The following is a 26968-nucleotide window of genomic DNA, read 5'->3' on the forward strand; positions in this document are numbered from 1 at the left end:
ACTTCCAGCTGGGCCCCGCCCAGGCTTCTAGCGTTCCGGGAGAAGAAACCCTTCTCTAAAAAGGACTTTCCAATTCCCACAGATTCCAGCACCCGGAGGCATTCCCCCTCCAAAGTGTCCATGTTGCATCAATCTTTGAGATGCCCCCCAAGTTGAGGATGTGTCCTACCCACTGTAGGCCGAGGTTGTATCATTCTTGACCTGAAACAGAAGTATGGAGGGTTCAGGTTAGGTTTGAGGAGAAGCTTCTAAGGATTTAATTTAAACATTGGATAAATATCGAGGAATTCAGAAAACCTCCTTTCCTGAAAGTCTTTAACACGGGGGTTTATGGTTCTGTGATGCCATTTAACCCACGCGAGTCTATTAAAAGCAGGCCATGTGCCCATGCTGCAGAATGATTGAAGGATGCTCTGCTAAAACATCCCGCTGGAGTCGCGGAAGCGGCTTCCCTACCTTAAGTTTCCCTTGCCTGGTCCCCGAGTTCAGGTGTGGGGGCAGAGATGGCTCTAGGGGGCTTTGTGTCAGGGTTTCTCGAGGCTGGTCCTCTGATTCAGGTCGCTCTCTTGGCTGTGCTGATGTGAAACGTGCTCCCGCCTCAGGTCTTTGGACTTGCCTTTTCCTCTGTTTGGTGGTGTCCTAACCCTGGTATTTTCATAGCGTGATTCCTCATCTCCTTCAGGTTTCTGCTCAAATGTCCCTTTATCCATGAGGCCTTCTCAGGCTAACATTTAAAATGGCAATTCCCAGCCCACCATCCCTGCCAGCCCCAGCCCCCATGCCTTGCTTCCCCTTTTCCCTGTGGGCCTTCTCCCCATCTGACCTGTTATAATTTACTTGTTTACAGTAAGTGAAGCTCCACAAGGGCAGAGAGTTTCATTCGTTTGGCTCCTTACCAAGTCTGCAATGCCAGTATACAGAAGGTGCTCAAATAGTGTATAAATCAATAAATGAACAAACTAGTGAATGATGTTGGGGAGCCGCCAACAGACCAGAGGTTCCTCCCCTGCCCTCCCTTGAAGTCATGAGCTTTTCCTCTCTGTTGCTCCTTTACTTACAGCCTCTTTCCCACCCGGTAGCTAGGTAAGCAGATGGAGAGTGGCATGACTGGCAAATCCAGCCTTGTCTGGGTTGGGTTCATTCAAATCTCATTTAGCAGGTGGGTCCCCAGCTGGCTGTGACACATCCTGAAGCGGATTTCACACCACTCCCTGTTCTTCTGCACCCCAAATCTTCTTTGATGGCAAAAGAGGTAGGAGGGAGCTGGCTGGGAGGCTCCTAGTCTGTTGGGAAGCAGTGGATGGTGGCACCTCTCCATCTCTTCATCCCTTCTCTTGGCCAGTGAGGACAATAGGACAATTACTGAGTCCCTTGGGCAAGGCACTGAGTCATCTGGTCGAATCAGATGATGCCCAGGTCCTGGGGATGAGTGAGTCACTCTTAATGGGCAGAGCCGAAGATGAAGATGAATGTTGAGAGCGTCCTGCCTGGCTTTATGCCTGCAAGCCCTCCCCGTAATCTCCTTCCTTCTTGCAGGTGGGCAGGAAGAAGCAGGGTAGAAAAGGTTAGATTCCTAACCTAACTCCTACCCCTCAACCCCAAGGGACCTTGTTGGTCAATAGCGAAGGAACTGGAAGGATGTTCAAAGGCTGAGGCAGGGCATGGATGTCACATTTCATCTCTGTGGAGGACGGGCTGCTCAGGCCAGATGGATGAGCTTGTTTGTGTGTGAATGTTCCTCTCACCTTCCTGATGGTGAGGGGGGCGATGTCCACCTCCAGCTGCTGCCAAGTGGGGCTTCCTGTTTTCTTCCTCTGTTCTTGTCCCCACCCCCTTCCTTTTTATATTTACAAACCTCTCTGGCTATGTACAGCAGGGAATGGTGCCTGAGAGACTCCTTCAGATAGCAGTTCCTTCTACTTCGACTCAGGAGGCTCTGCATCCTCAGGGTCCCTGCGTCCTCGTTCATGAAATGCTGGCAGTCAAGGGAACAGCCCTGCCTATCTCATGAGGTTGGCCTTAGGATTTAAGTGAGATAGTGTGTTTGACAGCGGAATCCCAGCATGAGCTTGGGTTTCGGCTTCATTAAAAAAGTAGAATTTATTATAGAAAATTTAGAAAATAGACAAAAAAGAAGAAAATAAGTCCCAGTACCTTCTCTTACTATTTATATCCCATTTTTTAAAAAAAGAAATCATGATAATTACACATGTATCAATGCGTTTTCTACTTTTGATGGTTACATTATTACGATGTGAGAGACAGTCCTTATTTGTAGGAAATAGCAACTACAAAAAGTATTTGGGGGGTGATGGAGCATCAGGTCCTCACTCAAATGGTTGAATGCAAAAAGTTATTTGTACTGCACTTTTTCTTAACTTTGTGAATATTTTGAAATAAAAGTACGTATGCTATTTGAAGAAAAATAAGATAGTGTAGTGGTGGTTTTATATGTCTGGAATATCCATGTCTGTTCAGCATCTCAATTGAGGGTACTTGAAAGGGAAAAACCTCCTACACCTGATTTTCTGTGAAGAGTTTACAAAGATTTGTAATTTCAGCCCGAGAAACATAGTGAGATCTTGTCTCTATATGAAATAAAAAAAAATTATAAAATTAGCTGGATATAGTGATATGTGCCTGTGGTCCCAGCCCTCAGGAGGCTGAAGCAGGGGGATTGCTTGAGCACAGAAGTTCAAGGCTGCAGTGAGCCATGATGCCTCTTGTCCTCCAGCCTGGGTGACAGAGCAAGACCCTGACTTAAAAAAAAAAAAATCTAATTGTTGGGCTGGTAGAAATTGTACCGGTTCATTAAAAATTTGCATCAATTTTACTTTTCCTGATATGAGCTCATTTTCCAGCCAATGAGTCAGATTCAGTTCTGTGATCTTGAAAACCAAGTCCAAATTCTGCCAAGCAGAGGTAGAACGTGATGTGTGTTTTCTATGCCAGGTTGGGGGCAGGGCACTGGCTTTGATTTGAGAGTTTTTGTCCTTGAGCCCAAGCTTGTTTTTAAGCTTTGGCATATCTGCTTTGACATATCTGCCAGCCCATCTGGCCTTCAGCATGTGATGGGGGAGCAGTCTGATGAGGGCAGAGCCCGTCTGACTCAGTGACGCTGAAAAGCAGGGTGTATCTTGCTTACCTGGCTCCCTGGGTGCTGACTGGTCTAATAGTGGCTTTGGACCTGTCATTTTATCGCTGTCAGTCCCAACCCTTATTTTCTCCTCTTTAAGAAAATTGTGGTAAGGTACATACAACACAAAATATACCATTTTTACTCTTCTTTTTTGCCTCTCCCCCATTTTAACCGTTCTTAAGAATGGCATTAAGACATTCACACTGTGGATGCACATTCACTTGCTGTGCAGCGCTCACCACCATCCACCTCTAGAACCCTTGCATCTTCCCAGACGGAAACTCTGTACCCGTTCAACACTAACTCTCCATTCCCCGCCTCTCCCAAGCTCAGGCAACCACCACTTCTGTTTTCTAGTTCTGTGAATTTCACTACCCTAGGTACCTCATGTAAGTATTGAGGAATCATATAGTATTTGTCATTTCGTTACTGGCTTATTTCACTTAGCATAATGTCCTCAACATTCATCCATGTTACAGCATGTGTCAGAATTTCCTTTCACTGAATGTATATACCACATTTTATTTATCTATTCATCCATGGACGTTGGGCAACACTTGTTATTTTTGAATGGTTAGAATGTGTCAGAAGAGAGCAGAGCACTTTGCAAACTTGACGGGCAGCATAAATGCAAAATAGTGGGGGTTATTTAGTGCTGAAAGTTACCTGTTTTGTGCCTGTGGGGCCATATAAGGCCATGTCTTACATATAACCTCCTTTAGAAAAGGAGATGTCCTTTTCTAAAGGAGTGGAAAAGCATTTGAAACTTGTAGAGTGACTTGTAGGCTCACCTCTTAAAGGCTGTGGGACCTTTGGCAGGTTACCTAATCTCTGTGCCTCAATTTTTTTTCATCCATAAAATGGAGTTGGCTGGTTGAGGGATCTCAGGCCTGTAATCCCAGCACTTTGGGAGGCCAAGGCAGGAGGAATGCTTGAAGCCAAGAGTTCGAGGCCAGCCTGGGCAATGTAGTGAGACCCCCATCTCTACAAAAAGTAGCCAGGCATGGTGGTGCATGCCTGTATTCCTGGCTACTCAGGAGGCAGAGGCAGGAGGGTTGCTTGAGCCCAGGAATTCCAGAGTGCAGTGAGCTATGATTGTGCCACTGCATTCCATCCTGGAGGACAGGGTGAGACCCTGTCTCTTAAAAAGAAAGAAAAGTTGTATTATCAGTTAGCTTTTGCTATGAAACAAACCACCCTAAAACTTAATGGCTTAAGACATTTATTTAGCTTATGGTTTTGTTGGCCAGTTTTTCTGATCTTGGGCTTAGAGCTGATCTCTCACATTTACAATCAGTTGGTGGTTTAGCAGGAGGGCTGGCTGATCTTGGCCTTGTCTATCAAGCAGTTGGTTGGTGGTCAGCTAGGGTAGCAGGGGTGACTGGGCCACATGTATCTTTCATCCACCAGGCTAGCCTGGTCATTTTCATACAGTGTTGAGATTCCAGGAACAAAAAGGGTGAACCCTTTTCAAGCCTCTGCTTGTTTCATGTTTATTAACATCTTATGGGCTAAAGTCAGTCATGGGGCCAGTCCAAATTCAAGAGTTGGGAACGATAAACTCTACCTGCAAAGTATTCTAGCTACTTTTGCAGTTAACTACAGCGATTGAATTAGTACGTGTAAAGCATTTGGATCCAACAAATGTAAGATTATCCCAGATGTATTTTTCTACCAAATGTTGAGTATCTGGTGAACGTGCTGCCTCGTAATAAAAAAAAGATCACCACCACAAAGAACCTATTGGTAGAAGAGGGAACAGGCCTCTCCTGGCTGGGAGGGGGCTATGGAAGATAGATTGTGCCAGGTGTATAAGAGTGAGCCCAGGTAGGTTGAGTGCATAGTGAGTTATTTGTGAGGACAGAATGTGCTGGAGGATCGAAAATGATGAGGGAGGGAGTAGCTGACTTACCTGTTGACTGATCAAAAGCACTCTATGCTCAAAGGTATAGTGTGGCATGGGCCTTGAATGGATGGAGAATTGTGTTTCGAATGAAATGAAATGGGTCAAGCGTATCAATTAATCTTCTGAACTATTATGTTAATCCTAGAAGAACAGAGTATTATAGTGGTCCTTTATTGGGAAATTCTAGGCATTGATTTTGTTTGTAGAAAACCTTCCATGACCAGGAGTGGTGGCTCGTGCCTGTAATCCTGGCACTTTTGGAGATTGAGGTGGGAGGATTGCTTGAGCCCAGGAGTTCAATAGCACCCTGGGCAACATGGTGAGACACCATTTCTTTAAAAAAAAAAAAAAAAAAAAAAAAAAGCAGACATGGTGGTGCTTGCTTGTGGTCCTAGCTACTTAGGAGGCTGAGGCAGAAGGATTGCATGAGCCTGAGAAGTCAAGGCTGCATGGAGCTGTGATTGCACCACTGCACTCCAGTCTGGGTAAAAGGGTGAGACCCTGTCTCAAAAAAAAAAAAAAAAAAAAAAAAAGGAAAAACATTTCATAAGTGGAGAATGAGAGGATGAGAGCCTGGAGAGGCTGATGTTCTGCAAAGGTGGGATATAAACTCAAGGGTATGTCAAATGTAGGTTATTACTTCACAGGTCTGGGTGGGGATTTTAAAAAATTTATTATTTTCTTTTCTTCAGTAGCTATTGACTGAGCACCTATTGTATGCCAGGTGTTGTTGTAGCCACTTGTTGACTTATCAAGCGTAGAACAAAGATCCTGTCCTTATGGAGCTGACATTCCCCTCATGGCAGTCTTATAAAAGGGTGTGGGATGGGCTGTTTTGAGCAAAAGTAGAATCTTTGTTACTGACCTGGATAGGGGTGTGTGTGTGTGTGTGTGTGTGTGTGTATACACACACCCCTACACACACACACACACACACACACATATATATATATATATATGACTTCTCCATTTGAGATATGGAGTGAGACTATGGGAGGATTATAGCAGGCCAGGGGATTGGCAAAGAAAAGCATCTCCTCTTTGTCTGCGCTGGCCATTGTGTAGTATACAGTTGGTCTGTATCCTCCACGAACTCCATCTACATGAAGGTGGTGCTAAGGCAGAGGTAGATACAATCAATTCTCATTATCTGTGGTAGTCATATTCTATAAAGTTGCCACAGACACTGAATTGGCAAGTACCAAGGTTTTGCTCCTAGGGGAAATAGAGGGATAGGTTCCTAAGAGCCTGTGGTCACAACATTTTTGTCAGCCAATCAATACATAACTTTGTTATATGTGTGTTTCTGTTTAAAGACCCCTTATTTAGTATGTTTCTTATAATCAATTATATGCAATATGTCTTGATAATAAAACACTAGTTGCAAAGGGTTGAATGTTCTCCTGACTCTGGGTGATGTGACGGTAAACTTCTTTGGCTCTTAGCCTCATGATGATGCTGTCCACTCTGCTTTTTTAATCTCTCGTGACCTCGCAGACTTAGTGCCAGATGGAATCCACAAATCCAGCCGCACTTTCATCTTTTCCATAGCTTCATCATGCACAACGGATGTTACTTTAGCACTTAACTAGAGTGAACTCATGTTCAGATTGGCAAATTTCCTCTTTCTTTTTCTGCATGTGTCGTTTTGTTGACTCATTAACACTGAACTCACAGCCAACAGTGGTATAACTTCTGCCTGAACGAAGCTCGTCTAATGCAAGTATTTTCTCCATAAGGCACATCACAGCCTTCTTGTACTTAGGAGCACTAGAAAGCACTTAATTGCTATACTTGGAGGCCAGTTTATAGAGAAAAATCATCAACAAAAAGCACAAAAATGTCAAAGACACAGCACTAAAAGGACCGAGGAAAGGACACTTGTTTTCAGTATGAGAGCCGAAACAAGAAGGCAGAGTAGCTTCTTGTTGGACATCAGCCAGAAATGTATGTATCAAGTGGCTCATTTTTTCACACTCTGTGCATGTGGATGGATGGCCCCAAGAGCCCTGCGAGTGTTGATTTTGGGGTTACAAATAAAGCTTAGTAAGGAGGTAAATTAAAAAATATGAAGCTGTGAATAAGAGGACTGACTGTATTTGCCAAGAGCCACACGGAGAGGCTTATTTGTTAGTGCGCTGAACCACGTGGCTCTGATGTAGATGGCAAAGGGAAGAAGCCAGGGAGTGTGTCACTGTGTGTGTTTATTGGCGGGGGATGCTGCCCATTAGGAAGGCTTGAGGGGAAAGGCACACTGCACACTCCGAAGCACAAGAGGGAGGCTGGCTGGTAAAGACCGAAGAGTGGAGATCTGAGGGAAGGGGTCGGTGTGGAGGTGTGGATATGAATGTGGGTAAGGAAGCCAGAGCCTTGGAAAGAGAGGCTTTTAGGACTAAAGGCAGTTTTTGAGCTCATTCATGCAGTTATTTCCCTGTGTGCCTCTGCCTCTTCTGGGCTGGGGTAACTGAGAAGCTCTTGTTCCAAGAATCTGGAATCCTTGGAACCTTTCCCCTCATGTTGCCCTGTTCCTGCTAGGACTTCAGCGTGGCTTTGTCATGCCTTCCTTCTTCCCAGTCACTTTCATTTCTACAGAGCCACTTGCCTGCCTGGGGGCACTTCTTGCCACGGGACTTTGGGTGAGGAGGTCTGGCTCAGTGACGTTCATCCCTGTGGCCCTGGTCACATTCCCCCTGGGTGGCCACAGGCCAGTTCCTGGGAACTGCGTCATTCCTGCTGCCCAAAGTAAGGGCACGTAGTGGAATGACGGGGCATCTGTCTCAAAGCAGAGTTCCTGGAGATTTATGGCAAGAACGGAGCGTGGACTCTTAACTCTCTCTTGCCTGAAAGACGGCATCCTGCCTGACAATCTTGGCTGAAGATTCTGGGAAAGAAGCAGCTGCACTTTGGAAGCTTGGAATCTTGAATTAGGATGGGGTCAGGAGGGAGATGAGTGGCAGCTTTCGACCCAGGTCAAAGCTCCTGACACAGAGAAGTAGATTTTTGGGCTTCTGCCAGAAGGGTTGCACCTCCTGCTTGGCTGGCTCTGCCTCAGGCGTCTGGGGCTGGAGCAGGGACAGTGTTGCTGATCCTGAGTTTTTCTTTTTGTTTCTTTTTTTCCTTTTTTTTTTTTTTTTTTTTTGAGACAGAGTTTTGCTGTTGTTGCGCAGGCTGTAGTGCGATGGCACGATCTTGGCTCACCGCAGCCTCCGCCTCCTGGGTTCAAGCAATTCTCCTGCCTCAGCCTCCTGAGTAGCTGGGATTAGAGGCATGCGCCACCACACCCAGCTAATTTTGTATTTTTAGTAGAGACAGGGTTTCTCCACGTTGGTCAGGCTGGTCTCAAACTCTTGACCTCAGGTGATCTGCCCGCCTCGGCCTCCCAAAGTGCTGGGATTACAGGTGTGAGCCACCACGCCTGGCCTAGGTTTTTTCTTTTCTGGTGGTGCCATGGGCCACTTGCATTCCACCCCATTCCGTCTGGCAGGTGGCAGGAAGCCCGCATGGGGGACTGTTTGCAGGCAGGTCTTAGCCAGGAAGCATTGGGCTGGAGGAGCTGCTCTCTATCACCTTGTCATTTGGGAGGTTTGTCATGGGCAACTCCCTTTTTCTTGTCTCCTTTGCTATTCACAGAGGCATGGCTGAGCCCCAGTTGGTGCTTCCGGGCAGGCAGTGTTCTTTCTGAAGCTAACAGGTGTGGTTTGTCACCGCAGCATAGTGGTTAGAGGGGAAACAGGGTGTGGAGTTGGGTTCCCTGAAACCACGATGCTCTTCAGATGTTTCCTTCTTCTCAACTGTACCCTGCTTTCAGTAAAATGATTGCATGGACGTGGTTAGCCCCTTCCCCTCTGTAAACCACAGGCATTCCCTGGCAAGAGTGGTAGAGTGATGAATTTTTCAGTTAAAGGAAATCAGACCATAGGTTGTATTTCTGCTACGAGTTTCATCGACACAGGCTGGCCTTTTTATGTTGCTTGGCAACGAGGTTTGGGCCCCTGGCCAGATGGCTGTGCACTCTTGGTGCACCTTCTGTTCCTTTCCTGACTCAGAGGATGCCCCTGCTTTCCTTCCTTTCTTTTCCACTTCTTCCTGAGCCCTCCCAGTTGTGACTTCTATGAAAATCTACCCTGAAGAATCTGATGAAATTATTCATGCTGAGAAGTAAATGACGGATAAGACTTAGAGATTTATGGTCTCTGGGCCTTCAAGTGGTTCTGACTTACAAATATTCCCATAGCTTAGAATACCCTGCGTCCAACCTGGTGGGACTGCGTATTCCCAACTCGGGGTTCGTCATGCTGCAGGAACCTCTCCACATGTGAGAGACAGGACACCACCCTTTACACCAAGTGGGAAATGCTTGGAAGTACAGGCTGTAGGTGGAGTTTTCATTTCTACACACTGGGATGACCTTGTGGAGTTTAAGCCAGAAGTAAGATTGGCAGATAGAACACAGGAATTTCAGTTAAATTTCAGATTATGTTTTAAAGTATAAATTTGTTCTATGCTGTATTTGGTACATAAGCTAAAAAAACTGTGTACCTGAAATTCAGATTTAACTGGAAGGCCTGTACTTTTATTTGCTAAATCTGGCAGCCCTACCAAAAGGGAATTTGTAGTGTTGATCCGCCAGAGGGAGAAAGTAGTTTTGGGGTCAGCTGCCCTGTCTTGGGGTTCCTGAATCCACGGCATGTGGAGCTGTGCAGGGACCCTGGCTCCCACTTTGTCATTCCTTAGCCTGTAGCCTTGAGCGGGCACAAGTGAACACAGCCAGGAAAGCTGAGTGATATTAAAAACATGCAAATGCTCGCGCTGCTGTTCTAGCTACTCCCAAGCCTGGTGGTTCTGGGACGAAATTGAGTTTCTAAGATAAGGAGCTGGGTCTAGGATTTTTTTCTGTCCCCCACCAACCCTCACTAGCTTGGTTTTGCTGAGAGCTAGTCAGCTCCCGGTAGAATTCTGAAGGGCTTCATGGGAGGCCACATCAACTGGGTCTCTTCTGAAGAATCTTCTAGAATGTGGGTTCCTCAGCTATGTCTTCCCCTGTCTCCTCCAGCCACCTCCTGTTTCTGCCTCCCACCAGTTCTTTCCCCTTCTCCATTCTTGATGGCCTTTATTAGTTTGATATTTGTTAGTTTCTTCCATTTAAAACTTTCGTGGGCACTGGGGAGTTTACCTTCTCGTACAGGATGGAGCACCTGTTTGCTTCAGTTAAGGCAATGATGGGTTCTGGTTAGGAAGCCCTACTTCGTAGGTTTCATTTTGGGGAAGTGGTTTATTTTTACTTTTCTTTTAGAAACGGAGTCTCGCTCTGTCACCCAGGCTGGAGTGCGGTGAAATTATTCATGCTGAGAAGTAAATGACGGATAAGACTTAGAGATTTATGGTCTCTGGGCCTTCAAATGGTTCTGACTTACAAATATTCCCATAGCTTAGAATACCCTGCGTCCAACCTGGTGGGACTGCATATTCCCAACTTGGGGTTCGTCATGCTGCAGGAACCTCTCCACATGTGAGAGACAGGACACCACCCTTTACACCAAGTGGGAAATGCTTGGAAGTACAGGCTGTAGGTGGAGTTTTCATTTCTACACAGTGGGATGACCTTGTGGAGTTTAAGAACACAGTGAACACCTGCAAGCTCCACCTCCCAGGTTCAAGTGATTCTCCTGCCTCAGCCTCCCAAGTAGCTGGGATTACGGGTGTGTGCCACCATACCTGGCTAATATTTCTTCTTTTTTTTTTGAGACGGAGCCTCGCTCTGTCGCCCAGGCTGGATTGCAGTGGTGCAATCTCGGCTCACTGCAACCTCTGCCTCCCGGCTTTAAGCAATTCTCCTGCCTCAGCCTCCCGAGTAGTTGGGATTACAGATGTGAGCCACCATGCCCGGCTAATTTTTTGTATTTTTGGTAGAGATGGGGTTTCACTGTGTTAGCCAGGATGGTCTCCATCTCCTGACCTCGTGATCTGCCCGCCTTGGCCTCTGAAAGTGCTGGGATTACAGATGTGAGCCACTGCGCCCAGCCTAATTTTTGTATTTTTGTAGAGACGGGATTTTGTCATGTTGGCCAGGCTGGTCTCAAGCTCCTGACCTCAAGTGATCTGCCCGCCTTGGCATCCCAAAGTGCTGGGATTACAGGCGTGAGCCATCGTGCCCGGCCTGAGGAAGTGGTTTAAATGGAAGTAGCAAAAAGATGCCCTCTGCTCATCAATTCACTGTAAGCCCCAAGTGTATGCCCCAACCCTTTGTCAAAGCACCACACCCCAGAGAAAGTGCTTTGTGTTATTTCTAAAAGCAGTGGCACATCAAAATCTTTTGAGGTTTTCGCATTCTTTGAGTTTAAGTCTCTTGATCTCAGGGTAAGGCCAGCTTAGTGAAGGTTCTCCTTATATAGAGAAGGGGAGGTGTCTGTTTTCACACTGACCTAGGCACTCATCCAAGGTGGTAGAAAGTATTTGCAGTGGGCTCTTTATTGAGAGCAGCTGTTGGAAGGAAATCATGAGGTGTAAGGTGCTGTATTAGTTTATGTGGGCTCCTCTTCTGCCTAGCCACATATCAACACCCAAGGCCATAGGAAAATATATGGACGAAGGTATGTGGCCTGAAATTTTGAAATCTACATTTTTTGTGCACAAAATAATAGCTGTATCATCTATCAATTAGGAATTATGTTTGATTGTAAGCAACAGAACTCAAAAATGTGGCCTAAACACACAAGGATTCCGTCTCTCAACTAACCGAAGACCTAAATTAGGCAGTCCGGAATTAGTGCTGTGATTTCATGGTCATCTGAAACCTAGTGTTCTGTTTGCTGCTCACATCCTGGTATTTGAGTCCAATCTTCCACGTCACCTCGTGGTTGAAGATGGCTCCAGGAACTCCAGCCATCACATCTGCATTTCAAGACAGAAGGAGGAAATGAGGAAGGGATATATGTCCCTTCTATTTTAAAGAGTCTACTTGGGAGTCCCAGACAACACATTTTCCATTCATTGCTAGAACTTGGTCAGGTAGTCACAGGTAGCTGCAAGGGAGGCTTGACTTGGAGTCTTTTAGCTAGCCAGGCAAGGTTGTTTTAAGGACGAAGCGGGGAATGGATATTGGGAGCAGCTAACAGACTGCCATGTTGGTACTATAGTTTATCTTCTAGAAAGGCTGTGAGTTAGAAGGAGTAAAAGGTGGGCATATGTTACGCACAGAGCAGGCATAAGACTCTGTTGAGCGTGGGAATACAGTAACTACCTGTATCTCCGTATCTACCTGTATCTCCGTATCTATAGTAACTACCTGTATCTCTCTGCTACATCACTTCCCTCCCTTTATGTTGTATGGAAAACCTCCTTACCCATTCTACATTATGTTGGAGATTTGTGAGGAAATGCTAGCTTCTCATAAAGTGTGTGTTTTGTAAAGTCACAGAATCCATTCATTCATACTTTAACAGATACTAAATGAGTCATTTCTCATTGTCACTTTTTTGGTGCAGTCCCTCATGTCTTACCCAGAGCATTGAAATAGTCTTTTTTTTTTTTTTTTTTTGCGACAGGGTGTCTCACTCTGTCACTCTGTCACCCAGGCTGGAGTGCAGTGGTGCAATCCCGGCTCACTGCAACCTCTGCCTTCCAGACTCAAACAGTCCTCCCACCTTACCTTACAGGTGTGCACCACCATATCTGGCTAATTTTGTATTTTTAGTAGAGACAGGTTTTCACCATGTTCCACAGGCTGGTCTCGAACTCCTGAGCTGAAGCGATCCACTCACTTCAGCCTCCCCAGGTGTTGGGATTACAGGCGTTAGCCACTTCCCCCCGGCCTGAAATAGCCTTTCAACTGGTCTTCCTGCCTCCTGGAACCTCCATTCCTCCCCACTGCCTCGCAGTTGAATTATCTTACCAAAGTCAGTTCTGCTGATAGCCCTGCTCAAAAACTTTAGTACATGTGATAGTTAATTTTATGTGTCAACTTGACTGGGCTACAGTGTCCAGATATGTGGTCAAATATAATTCTGATTGTTACTGTGAGGGTGTTTTTGGATGACATAAACATTTAAATCAGTGGACTTTCAGTAAAGTCGATTGCCCTCCCCAGTGTGGGTGGTCCTCATGCAATCAGTTAAAGGTCTGAATAGAGCAGAAGAGGGACCCTCCCACCAGCAAGAGAGAATTCTGCAGCAGACGACCTTTGGTCTTGAACTGCAAGAGAAGTTCTTTCCCGGGTCTCCAGCCTACTTGGAGATTTTGAACTCTGCAGATTTTGAACTTGCCAGCCTCCATAATTGCATGAGCCAATTCCTTATAATAAATGTTTATACAAACATCCTATCAGTTCTGTTTCTTTGGAGAACCCTGGCTAGTACGGAACATTTCTTCTGTCTCCAGTGTCAAGCCCAAATCTGACCACAGCGCACAAAGCTTTTCACGGCCTGGCCTGGCCCCTCTTGTCTTTTGGCATCTGGACTTCTCTGTGCTGTGGTTCAGTGTATGTGCACGTCACTACTCACAATTGCAGGGTACATTGTGGTGTTCTACTCATGATTTCTGATTACATCAGGGAATGTTTTGCATCATTGCATAATCTAGTCTTTGCCTGTGACTTCTTTCTTCCTAGACTGACTAGCTCTGCGATGTTCAAAATAATAGCCATTAGCCACACATAGCTGCTTAAATGTAAATTAATTAAAATGAAGCCAAAAATTCATTGATTCACCCTGGCAGGCCACATTTCAAGTGCTCAATAGCCACACGTGGAGGCTGGCTACTATTTTGGGACAGTGCAGATAGAGAATATTTCCGTTACTGCAGAAAGTTCTGTTGGACAGCACCGCTTAGCTTTTACCCTTTGCTGGATTAAAAAGAAGGCACAAGTCAATGTAACTTTTATGAACCCTTCCTGTAGCCCCGCTCCCTCAGCTTTTTGTCAGCTCTGCTTCTTTGAGAACTTGAACGTTACGGATGTCATCCTCTGAAAACAGACACGTGCATGGGTGTGTAAATTATAACTTCACGGTATATATCGCGTTCCTTTAAATATGCATGTCATGTGGGTTAATATGCACAAGCTCATGCTACATAATGCTTTCTTATGACAGTTGACACTCTGTACTGCTTACTGCGTGCCTTTTCTCAGCACTTTATATGTATTAACTCACTTATTCCTCGCAGCAACCCCCTGAGCTAGGTTCTGTTATTATCTGTGTTTTACAGGTGAGGAAACTGAGGCACGGAGAAGTAAGAAAGTGCTCAGGGTCACACAGCTAATGAGTCTAGAAGCCTGAGTCTTGATCCGTGTTCCTAACCTTTAAACCATGGGTTAAGAAGCCTGCCCTGGAACTGTGAGCTCCTTGAGAGCAGAAATTGCATCTTATCCTTTCCGCATCTTCATGTTGTGTGGTGCAAAGTAAAGGTGAAAAATGAGTACTTGCTATAAAGAGGAATGCTTGAGGCCCGGCATGGTGGCTCATGCCTGTGATCTCAGCACTTTGGGAAGCTGAGCCTAGGAGTTCAAGACCAGCCTGGGCAACGTGGCAAAACCCCATCTATACAAAAAATTAACTGGACATGGTGGTGTGCTCCTGTAGTCCCAGCTACCTGGGAGGCTAAGGTGGTAGAATCTCCGGAGCCTGGGAGGTTGAAGCTGCACGTAGCCGTGATTGTGCCACTGCACTCCAGCCTGGGCGACAGAGTGAGGCCTTGTCTCAGAAACAAAACAAATAAAGGAATGTTTGGAATTGACAGAATTACAAAGACTTAAGGTGTAGTCATTCAGCCCTGAGACATTTGGATTCCTCTGTGTGGATATCTTATCCTTTTTCATTCTCAGTTCCATTGGCTGCAGTTTGTTCCCAGCCATTTAGAGCTGGGAGAAGGCCCCTGAGTTCCTCAGACCTGCTTTGCTTGGCAATACCAGGTGGAAAGGAGAGCTGCCAGGAACCTGGGCTCACATGGAGAGCCCCTGCCACACCAGATTGTGCCAATTCTGCCTCCCCAGGTGGGGGCGGAGCTGCTGTCTTGGCCCCATCTCTAGGCCATTCCCATCCTTCCACAGACCCCTGGGTGGCCTGAAGTGGTCTGGCCTCTGGCAGCCAGAGGGGCCCCTGGCTGTGTGTGCCCTTGTGCTCTGATGCTGTTTCTGACAGCCTGCTCCGGCTGAGGCCATATGCTGAGTGTCTTTGCACTTGCATGATAATAGATCCCTCAGATTTTCGTATGCTATGCTTACCAGAAAGGTATGTTGTGCTAACTCATGTTTATATTAGGCCCTCATTTTCACCTGTGTCCCTCTGACCTTGAATTCCTTTGCAGATCTTGCAGGCAATAGTTAAAATTAAGCCAAGTTATGCAGATCCAGAAGCAAAGTTAGATTGGAGGTAGGGGTTTGACGTTTCAGTGAACCAGTTGCTCCTTTGGCTGTGCTTAAGTGTACCAGGCAACAAACAGTACTGAATGACCCAGGGAAGTCTGAAATGCTGAGGTGGAAAGAGGAGAGCCAATGTTTCTGGCTACTGGAGGGCTTGGCAGAGCACCTGTTTCTAAGTGTGACTTCTCCACCATACTGGTGGTGGGGACTCACGGTGCCTTCAAAGAGTTTGCGGTCTTGTTGAGAAGACCAAGTGAATAGTAAAGTAATTCATGAGATGTGTTCCTGATATGTTCATAGTGTTGGGCAGGTTTCAAAGTACTTTTTTACATGTACTATTTTATAACATGGCAAACTGACAAAAGAAGTACAGAAACTTGGTCCTATGAAGTCAGAGAGGGTGAATTTTTTCCCAGGCTTAATTTCCTGACGCCCCATTGGGATCTGGGTTATGTATCACCCAGCTTGGAAGGGGTGAGGTTGAGTGGAGAGGGGGAATCAGTTAGATCTTGAGAGAATGGCGTTCATATGACACGACTTACTGTATACAGTTTGATTATTCAGGTGAGTTTTTCTGTCACCCCAAATGGCCATTTTCAAGGATAAACATGTCCAGATAGACATTTATCTAATTGCAGGAGTCACAGGAGAAAAAAAGTCACAAATGCATTAATAACGATTGCTCATAAGGGAGTTGTTTGTGGATTATCATTTCTACCACAGCTAGGTACCTTAATTATACAGGTATTTCTTAAACATTTGCAGTATACCAGCCACTATGCTAGAATATGAGAATTAAATTCAGTAACACAGTTTTGGCTCTCATAAGACTTTCCAGGACCCAAGGGGCGATGCTGCTGTGACGAGATCATAGAAATTCTATGTACTATGCATAAAGGAGGGCGCTGTGGGTTACCAGATTTTTTGCTGCAGCATCTTAACTCCAAAGGTCCTGGGTCTGGGGACTCACCAGGCATTTGGCCATCCAGTGTGTGCTGGTGTCGCTGGGTTTGAGTTGTCCTTCTCTCTTCTCCATTCACATACCTTTTATGGGTCTCTTCCAGGCTTATAGGCCAAGAGTAGAAAGCTCTGGGCTTCTGAGTTGCAGAGTGAGTTGGTCTTAACCGAAGTCACTTTGTCTAGAGTGAGTGTGTCCTCTGCTTCTGTTAAATGGCATCCCTTGGGACTGAGGCCAAGTGGTTGTGTGAGGTACTGGCTGGCGAAACACCGATCCTGGCCAATATGGAGAAGCTCTCCAATTAAGAGGCTCCTTTTGTAGATCCTAGCTGGGAGGGAAGGGGCCATTGACAGAAAACTCCCCTCCATCATTTGTTTTGAGTATTTTTGTCTGAGGCATGAGGAATGTTAATGACTTTGAACCCATTTATTTCAAGTGTGTTGGAAAGCAGTCTCCAAATAGAGATGAGCAGAGCCCAGGATTAGCTTATGAAAGTTTGACATGTGGCACTTCCAGCCAAGTGCACAGGTGGCGAGAAAGCTTTGCAAATAATCCAGGTAAGAACCCACACTGGATACATCTGCAGAGGCTTCCAGAACTAGGGGGGTAAGGAGGGGTTGAACAGGGATTGTGAGGCCTTTGGATGCCCTATGGAGAGAGGGCTTGGCAAAGTGGGTGTGCAGATGGTGGCATGGAGAGAGTTTATCAAACTGTGGCTTCTTATCAGGATCTGCAGTCTACAGAGTCAGTCTTGTCAGCTTCAGTGAAGCTTACTTAAGCACGGCCAAAGGAGCAGCTGGTTCACTGAAATGTCAAGCTTAATAGATAATACACCACCGGAGAGGGGAGATAATATGGGGCCCCGCATTGGTGCTGCTTCTCTCTGGGTGGTCAGAGTGGGAGACCTGGGTATGAGTCCTAGTCTCCTTCCTTTCTAGCCTTATGACCTTGGACCAGTGCCTTCACCAGTTTCTTTGGGTGTAAAATGGGTCTGACAATACTTCCAGCAGGGCTATGGGCTAGACTCCATGGGTTCACACCTGGCATATAGTAGGAATTTCATAAACACCCCGTCCTGGCTCCTTTATCCTCCCTCCATCAGGGCAGTAGAGGTGGAGTGTGGGGAGGGACAGGGCTTATCCAGGTGCCTGCAGTTTGGGGTCAGCTCTCCTTGAAAGTGCTCTCTCCTGATGTAGTGCTTTGTAATTGTAAGTGGGCACGTTTTGTTGTTTTTCTGTCTCTGCCAGGGACAAAGAGTTAAGAGCTTTAAATCATTGCAGAAGAGACTGAGATTAGAGATGAGAACTTTTGGATAACTGGAGTGGTGTGGCCACTAACAGGCCACTGGGGATATTGCTGGGCCCCTTCGTTTCCTTTACATCTTAAAAGATTGTGTGTGGGTAATATGGGCTTTGAGGGACCATGAGCAGCTCAGTCTTGTAAACCTGTCTCTTGTTTGGGTAACATTTTGACTCTTTACCTCCTCTCATTGCCAATCTTAGATACTTCTTTTTCTTTTTTTGGGACAGGGTCTTGCTCTGTTGCTCAGGCTGGAGTGCATTGGTGCAGTCTCAGCTTACTGCAACCTCCCTCTCCTGAGTTCAAGGGATTGTCGTGCCTCAGTCACCTGAGTAGCTTGGACCACACACAGCTAATTTTTGTATTTTTTAGTAGAGACGGGGTTTTGCCATGGTGGCTGGGCTGGTCTCGAACTTCTGGCCTCATGTGATCCACCCACCTCAGCCTCCCAAAGTGCTGAGATGACAGGCGTGAGTCACCGCACCCAGTCTTGTTTTAGTTCTATTTGTTTGCTTGTTTATTTGAAATGTTGCCTTTAATGAGGACAACCATTGACAAACATTTTGGGTTTTCCCTATTCTTTTAGTAAGCATTTTCTTGAGTTTTGTGATTATGTGGAAGGTAAAGAGCAAAAGTGATAACTGATGAACCAATGCCTTCAAAAAATATTTCTTTACAACTTTTTATTATGGAATTTCTGCAAAAGTAGAATCATCAGTGGACCACACGTGCCCATCACCAGCATCAACAATTGTTAACCTCTCGCCAGTCAGGTTTCGTCCACCCTCCCCCTCTAGTTTTTTCCTTGATTCTTTTAAAGCTGTTCATAGATTTATCACTGCACACCTAAATATTTAGATATTTATCTCCAACAGATAAGAACCTTTAAAAGGTCACGTTTTTACACCTAACAAAATTAGTTTTTAAATATCATCTAGTATCCAGGCCTTTTTCAGATTTCCCCAGCTGTTTTAAAAAAGTTTTGTTGTGATTGGTTTAAAACATTTGACTAGAAACCATGGTTATTTTTTGTCTTGATAAATAGTGTGGACCTCCCCCTTTCCCTCAAATTATGCTTTTGCTTAACCTGGTGACATAATTTCGAGTTTAAAGAAAGAACTGTGTGGTAGATAAATAGCAAAGCAACAGCTGATTAAGAAATGTATTGAGAGGCAATTTCGTAAACTTTTTTATTATGGAAAATTTGCAGACTTGCACAGCACTAAAGAACATAGTAAAAGCAAAATAGCTTGTGGTTAACTAACCTGCTGGCTCACAATTTGCATATGTTGTTTAAGCCAGATACTGCATTACAGAACTTTCCTCGTGGGTCCCTGCTGTAGTTATATATTTTCAGTACTGTAACTGAGGCTTCCTTGGAGTTAGCAGAGGCCTTGGCGTTCCAATCTGAAAAGTTTAGTGACTTGTTCAAGGTTGTAGACCCAAGACAGTGGTTATTGTTGGTACCAGGGATGTATTCTGTTCTTCCTGGTTCTCTCGACACAGAATATGGCCTCATAGTGGCCCAATTGTCCTGGTCAAATCAATGCCAGTATTGTGCAAGGCATCAAAATGTGTTTTTTTGGGGGGGAGGGGACCCTGTTTCGCTCTTGTCACCTCAGGCTGGAGTGCAATGGCACAATCTCGGCTCACTGCAACCTCCGCCTCCCGAGTTCAAGCGATTCTCCAGCCTCAACTTCCCGAGTAGCTGGGATTACAGGGGCGTACCGCCACGCCCGGCTAATTTTTGTATTTTTAATAGAAACAGGGTTTCACCATGTTGGCCAGGCTGATCTCAACCTCCTGATCTCAGGTAGTCCACCCGCCTCAGCCTCCCAAGGTGCTGGGATTACAGGCGTGAGCTGCTGCGCCCTGCCCAAAATGTTTCTTTTGTTGCCATTACGGTGTGTGAAGATTGGAGAGCTACAAGGGACTTGTTTGTCCACAAGGTGCGGGTGGAACCGTCTCTGGGGAGCAGTCACTGGAAGAGCTGGTGTTCTGCTAGCAACCCCCAGGCAGAGAAGCGTGTACCTGTAGAGGCAGGACTGAGGGAGGGAGCAACTGACCACCTGGTTCTTTCACCGGAGAGGACGGAGAGAGGTAGGAGTCGGGGGATCAGAGCTCTGCCAAAGGAATCCGATGCCTTCAGGTCCTTGTTCAAGGTTGTAGGCCCGAGACGATGGTTATTATTGGTGCCAGGGATATACTCTGTTCTTCCTGGTTCTCTTGACACAGACCACGGCCTCATAGTGGCCCCGTTGTCACTGGTCCAATTGTCGTGGTCAAATCAATGCCAGTTTTGTGCACAGCATCAAAGTGTGTGTTTTGTTTTTGGGGCACCGTGTTTCACTCCTGACCAGCCTGGCCAACATGGTGAAACCCTGTTTCTACTAAAAATACAAAAATTAACTATAGCTATAGCTTACGGGAGGGAGGTGCTCTTTCCTCTTCTGGCATCCCAGTTCTTTATACACCCACCTCTCTACTCCTATGCTCCGCCCTTGTGATTGGAAACCAGCAGCTACTCATTCACTGCAAAGGAATGTCCTGAGGCATAATTACAGAGCACATGGACTTTCCCCGCATTCTGTATTCCAGTTCTCTGCTGCCCTGCGGCGTAAAGCAGGGCTCTCCACTCCCTCACAATATCAAGCAATGACCATGTTCGTGGCCTGGGTCTGCACTGCGCGTCCCAGTGGAAGATGAAATAACTTCCCTGATTGGTGTGTGTGTGTCTAAGATACGCTAGTGTTTCGTGGGTCCTGGGAATGACAGTATAGGTGGGAGACAAAGGCAGAGATGGAAGATAATTGTGAGTGGACGTGCAGGGAGGAAGATACAGCCCTGCTGACCTCAGGGAAACCCACCGCAACGAAGGAGCTCTCTGAGTTTGCACACATTTGAAGAATTAAGAGGCGGGGCATGCTGCGTGTGTGTTTTGGGGACAGAGAGAGTGTGAGAGTGTGATGTGGGGGATGGCTGTGTGGCTGGCTGGCAGGGAGGGCAGCTTGGATTGGGGTTGGTAGAATATCCAGGCTCCATGCTTTGAGCAGGCCAATTTATTTGTGAGACTGTTACATTTTCTCCTAGAAAATAAAACAATTGGTCTACATTGTCTCCATCTCCCTGAGCACAAAAACCCTGTTATTTGGTTCTGTGGGTTAGGAGTCTAGGTTTGGTGGTGGTACCCTGGGGTGCTGTTGTGGGGTTTTTTCCCTTTCTCTGCTTTTTTCCGGGGGTACTGCTGTCTCCCCCCGGCTCAGGCCCCTACCTCACACCTGGCCAGCCGGTGCTCTAGCCAGTGGTGGCACACTGCTACAGCGTGAAGGAGGTGAAAGCGGGAGGAGGATGAGGAGGAATGTGGGTGCGCCCTTCTGGCTAGGGTGGGCAGGAAGAGCCTGGCATCTGTGGTGTTGCTGCAGCAACAGGAAGGATTTGATTTGGGATGTGTCGTTCCTGGAGGCCTGCTGCGTGTAGCTGGCAGGCCCTGTAAGCTGCTTGTTCATTGTGAAAGGATGGAAGTGTGGGGACGGGCGATAGACATCAGCCGGCTGACTAGCCTAGGCACACTGACTCAGGCTAAGTAGTGCCCTGTGAAAACAGAAGGTCTGAGACCCTCCTCCTGCCAGCTTTTACATGAATTAGGGAGATTCTGTAGGGTAATAAACAGTGCCAGCTTAAGGCAGAGGAATCGTGCTGCATGAGTGCAATGGGAAGCCCTTTGGGTGGTGTGTGTGAACACGCTGTGTCTGGATGCGAACTGCAGGCTGGTGTCTAGTACTGAAGATAAGCAGAGGTGGGCTCAGTGCTTGAAGAACCTTCCCTGATGCCCCCAACTGAAACGCTTGTGTCAGACTCACCCCTGGTTAGTCTGGATGACTGTTGGCAGTAGGGACTGTCCTGCCGGAAGCTGGGGTCAAAACTTTCAGATATATGCAAAATAGAGAACAAAGTAATGGAACCTCCTATGTTCATCATCGAGCTTCTACAATTACCTACCTTGGGGCAATCCTATTTCATCTTTTTCCCCACCCCCAGCTCTCCCTTGTTACTCCTTGCTGTATTTTGAAGCAAGTAGAAGCTTTTACATTTTTAAAGTTCACCTTTAAGCTCAGGCCAGAACAAAACCATTTGACCTCAATGTTTCTAGCCCTGCAAAGCTCTCTTGCTGCTCTGACATATTAAAGGGCTCTGTAGTCTGTCCACGGTACGGCTGCAGGCACTGTCTCTCTTAAGACTGCCCACGGTTTTCTCATCTCTCTAAGGGTAGATACATACCATGGATTTCTTGTTTTCTTTGTAATATACATTGTTGGGAGAAATAACACGATTAAACTGATAGTGACTCAATGTACATGGTAACTTTTGGGACTGAGAAAAAATGATGTCCCCTATGTTTGACAAATCTTTAGATTTTTTTTTTCCCCCGAGACAGAGTTTTGCTCTTGTCGCCTAGGCTGGAGTGCAGTGGTGCGATCTCAGCTCACTGCAACCTCCACCTCCCAGGTTCAAACGATTCTCCTGCCTCAGCCCCCTGAGTAGCTGGGATTATAGGCACCTGCCACCAGGCCCAGCTAATTTTTCTATTTTTAGTAGAGATGGGGTTTCGCCATGTGGGCCAAGCTGCTCTTGAACTCCCAACCTCAGGTGATCTGCCCGCCTCAGCCTCCCAAAGTGCTGGGATTACAGGCATGAGCCACCACGCCCAGCCAAATGTTTAGATCTTTAAGAAACTGATTCAGCAAAATTTTGATAGAAACAATGAAAAACTCCATGCCACAAGCTACATTTAGTAAAATTTGATATGGATGAAACTGTTTATTCAATCAAATCTGTTTATTTGAAATAGAAAGGAACCAATCTTCAGGAGAATCATTTTGACTAAATAAGCTGAAAAATTAGAAGCACCTGGGTGTGAAAAAAATCAAGGAACTAAATGGGCTTAATGGAATTCTCCCCAGAAAATGTTTTCAAATGAAACTTTGTTCTGGGATAATTTGGATTAAAATATATGCCAGACATCCTCAGAGGTAAAACGGTGCCATCAGAATGGCCAGATTCTATCTCTGGTCCTCTTCAACGAAGAATCATTCAGGAGTTGAAGGAGGAGTTCAGGATGGGCAGCTTGCAGGCTGGAAGGACTCAGGCAGTCCATGAACTGCCAGGTCCCTGGGATTCCTCAGAATATAGGCAGGAAACCATGGCTTTAATACAGCTGAGAGCAGTCATCCTTGTCTCTTGTCCATTTTCATGTTTGTCCTGTCCATCCCTCCCTCACTGAGACCCCCCAGGGGTTACTGACCATGTTTTCAAAGGTTTTTGATCTTCCTTGGTTGGGTTGGAAAGGCCTCTGATGCTTTTCTTCATAAGCTTCTAGCCGGGGGAGGGGTTCTTTCCAGCAGTGCCTGTGACATTCACTGTAAAGAGGCAAGGACAAAACAGTATCAAGTTAAAAAGGACAGAGACTTCCTACCAAGTAGTTGCCCACATCCAGCAGGGGCCTTGCCCCGGGGCCTGTGGGGGTGAGATTCCTCCAGCGAAGCACGAAGCAGCACGAAGCACGAGGGGTAGAAGCTGGCCCACCTGTCATTTGGCTGGGGCTTCCCTCTCCTGCGGGTTCTGCCGCCCGGTGCCTCCAGGGTCACTGCTCATCTCACACAGCACCTGCTTTGCCCCAGGCTGGTATCTTTCCAACTTTCTCTAGAAGAAAGTGGGGCACTCCTTCTTCCCAATCCACGCCCAGGTGTCCAGGGGGTTCCAGAAGCTTCTTTTGCTCCATCATTGCTTTGGCCAAGTGCTGGGGGGTATATGCATACTGAGCCCAACCATTCCCAAGTAAACCCCTGAGTCCTTTTGGATTTTAAGTACTAAAGGCATTTAGAAAGGGGAGTGGGGAAGGCAGTCGGATGCCTGTGCCTCTGGGTGGGGAAATTTTGCCTGTCCTGTGCCTCTCTGCATCTCATTCATCCTCCTGGCTCCCCTGTGAATGGGGTCCAAGTTGTTCCTCAGAGCAGGTGAGAATGTGTGGTGGGGGTAGGAGGCTAAGCTCAGGCAGGCGTGAGGGTTTTCAGGATCAGCTTCTCAGGACCCCATTTTCCGGACGCTGGTTGTGGATGAGTCCAGCTCCTACAGCAGCGGGCCTTCTCCCCCTCGCTTCTCCTCGCTTCTCCTCTGCTCCTCCTTGGCGGTCTCTGCAAATCTTATACCCTGCAAACCTCCCTGCCTGTTCCGACATGTGTGACAGTGGCCACTGTGTCCTTGATTTGTGTGGAGAGCTAAGGCTGTGCTTCCTTGACTAGTACTTCTTTGTCAGGAGTTTGCAGCACCAGCAAGTGGTGTTTAATCAAAGTTAGAATGAGGCTGGGCGCGGTGGCTCACGCCTGTAATCCCAGCACTTTGAGAGGCCAAGGCGGGTGGATCACCTGAGGTCAGGAGTTCGAGACCAGCCTGGCCAACATGGAAACCCCATCTCTGCTAAAAATACAAAAATTAGCCGGGCATGGTGGCGGGCACCTGTAATCTAAGCTACTCGGGAGATTGAGGCAGGGGAATCATTTGAACCCAGGAGGCAGAGATTGCAGTGAGCCGAGATTGCACTGTTGCACTCCAGCCTGGGTGGCAAGAGGAAAACTCCATCTCCAGGAAAAAAAAAAAAAAAAAAAAAAAAAAATTAGAATGAAAGCTCTGGGTTAGGCCTGTAGGGTTATTTGGAGACTTAAATGATGTACTATATCTATATACTATATAATATATATGTACTATATATGCTATATATTTTGAGACTTTGCTAATGATGTACTATATTCAGAACACCTTATACACATTATCTGATTCAGAATAAATGCTAAAGCAGTAACTGCTGTGATTATTTTCTCCTTTGTAATTATCTGTATCCAGACTTACAGGTTAGTTAGTAGTTAGGTACTAGGTTGGTCTGGTCTTGAGGGCTCTCTCCCTGACTTGGAGCTACCACCTGCTAGAGTATGACTTTGGGCAGTCGCCTCCTTTGCAGTTGCTGGAGCTAACCACGGGCCTGTCAGTTGGACCCGCGTGAGGCTTCAGGATGGGAGCCGCAGGCAGGAGGTAGCAATCCTGTGCACAGTGGAGTTTGCATCTTGTCTTTGGTGCCCCAGCAGCTGCTCTTGTCATGTATTGCTGGCAGGGAGACTGTCCAACTGTCCAGCGACTGTGTTAATGAGTTACTCCGGGGGGTGGACACTGCATGGTTGAGCTGAAATAGCTCCAGACTAGGGGTCAGGGGCTCTGACTTCCTGGCTCTGGGGGGCCACTAAACAGCTGTGTGACATCACCTATTCTGGGCTCTCCTTTGAAAAATGAGGGGCTTGAACTGGGAGGTCTGTAAACTTCCTCCTGTCTTGGACCTTTGTTGTAGCCAATGCGAATGTGCAGATGCTCTTGTTCCTCCCTGAGAGCCATTGTGGGCAACAGTGGAAGTTGAGTCAGAGGGGCGTGACCGCAGCCTCTCTCCCTTCTCAACAATGCCAGGCTTCTCCACCCGCCACCTCCTTTGCTGATGACCCTTTGTGGAATGCTCAATACATTTCCACATTTCTGAGTGCTTCACAGTCACAGTTGGCCTGGGCCAGTGTCTACATTCATTCATAGCAGCCTTTTTTTTTTTTTTTTTTTTTTTTTTTGGAGACAGAGTCTTACTCTGTCACCCAGGCTGTAGTGCAGTGGCATGATCTCAGCTCACTGCAACCTCCACCTCCTGGGTTCAAGTGATTCCCTTGCGTCAGTCTCCCAAGTCACTAGGAGTACAGGCGTCCACCACCATGCCCAGCTAATTTTTGTATTTAGGTAGAGACGGGGTTTCACCATGTTGGCCGGGCTGGTCTTGAACTCCTGGCCTCAAGTGATCCACCCGCCTTGGCCTTCCAAAGTGGTGGGATTACAGGTGTGAGTTACTGCGCCCAGCCCATAAGCTGCCTTTTAAAATTCTCTCCATGGAGCTCTTCCCATGAAAGCTGTTAGTGTCTGTAAGTCATGAAGGTATTTAACATTTGTTTCTGTGTTGCATCTTATACCTCAAACCAAGCTCTGCTAACATTTTCCTCTTTAGTACTATCATAAGCAGGGCCTCACTTCTGCTGGCTCATTGGGTTTCTCTGTGAGCTGTGAGTGAATCACTGCATGACTTGTGCACATCACAGGACCTGGGAGCATACAGCCCTATTCAAACAGTGTATTAAATACCAGGGCCTGGGGCCTTTGTTACTATTTGAAGGTAAACTGTTATCAGTTGCACCAAAGATTTCTAGGTGTCATCTTTTGTATGATGGTGAGAACCAGATAGCCAGCTCTCTCTGGCTATCTGGTTCTCACCATCATACAAAATTGGTTTCTAAATTTAGTAAATTTTGTAAATACAGTTGGTTTCTGACTTTGGAAGTCCTGTGTTTTGTGATGACACTGAGAAGCAATGTCACAGTTAAACTTTCCTCAGTTAGGTAAGTGTGTAAACTCTTCGGTGCTTCCTGTCTTGGCCTGGCCTGCTGCCTGATACCCTCCTCCTTTGCAGAATCTTCCCTAGGAGACCTTTGACAGCATGGTGCTTCCTCAGTGAACCAGAGCGAGATCTCTCTCTCTCTTCCCCCTTCTTACAAGGTCACTGATCCCCTCATGAGGGTCCCACCCTCAGGACCTCATCTAACCCTAATTACCTCCTGATATGGTTTGGGTCTGTGCCCCCTCCCAAATCTCATGTCGAATTGTAATCACCGATGTTGGAGGTGGGGCTTGGTGGGAGGTGATTTAATCATGGAGGCTGTTTCTCATGAATGCTTTAGCACCACCCTCCTTGGTACTGTTGTTTTGACAGTGAGTTCTCATCAGATCGGGTTTAAAAGTGTGTAGCGACTGGGTGCGGTGGCTCACACTTGTAATCCTGTAATCCCAGCACTTTGGGAGGCCGAGGCAGGTAGATCATCTGAGGTCAGGAGTTTGAGACCAGCTTGGCTAACATGGCAAAACCCTGTCTCTACCAAAAATACAAAAAATATTATTGGTGTCTTAGCTGCTCTTGCCATGTATTCCTGGCAGGGTGACTGTCCAGTGGTGGTGGCGTGGACCTGTAGTCCCAGCTATTCAGGAGGCTGAGGCAGGAGAATTACCTGAACCCAGGAGGCAGAGGTTTCATTGAGCCAAGATCGCACCACTACACTCCAGCCTGGGTGATAGAGTGAGATTCAATCTCAAAAAAAAAAAAGTGTGTAGCACTTTTCCCCCGACCCTGGACCCAAGTCCAGGCACTGTGTGAGATGCTTTGCTCCCACTTTGCCTTCTGCCATG

General features: G+C 46.6%; 1 protein-coding gene and 1 long non-coding RNA gene across 5 annotated transcripts in view; one reads left to right on the forward strand and one right to left on the reverse strand.

Moving 5' to 3' along the window:
* The window catches only part of SH3BP5 (SH3 domain binding protein 5), a 76935-nt gene that overhangs the window by 32011 nt on the left and 17956 nt on the right, over window positions 1–26968 (forward strand). The window lies entirely within an intron of this gene.
* Window positions 20736–23347, reverse strand: LOC141409625 (uncharacterized). Its single transcript, XR_012430682.1, has 2 exons — window positions 23240–23347; window positions 20736–23073 (listed from the first exon to the last, which is right to left on the reverse strand). It is a non-coding gene; the product is annotated as an uncharacterized lncRNA (long non-coding RNA).

This window comes from Macaca fascicularis, chromosome 2, assembly GCF_037993035.2.
Source record: "Macaca fascicularis isolate 582-1 chromosome 2, T2T-MFA8v1.1".
Taxonomy (NCBI): Eukaryota; Metazoa; Chordata; class Mammalia; order Primates; family Cercopithecidae; genus Macaca; species Macaca fascicularis.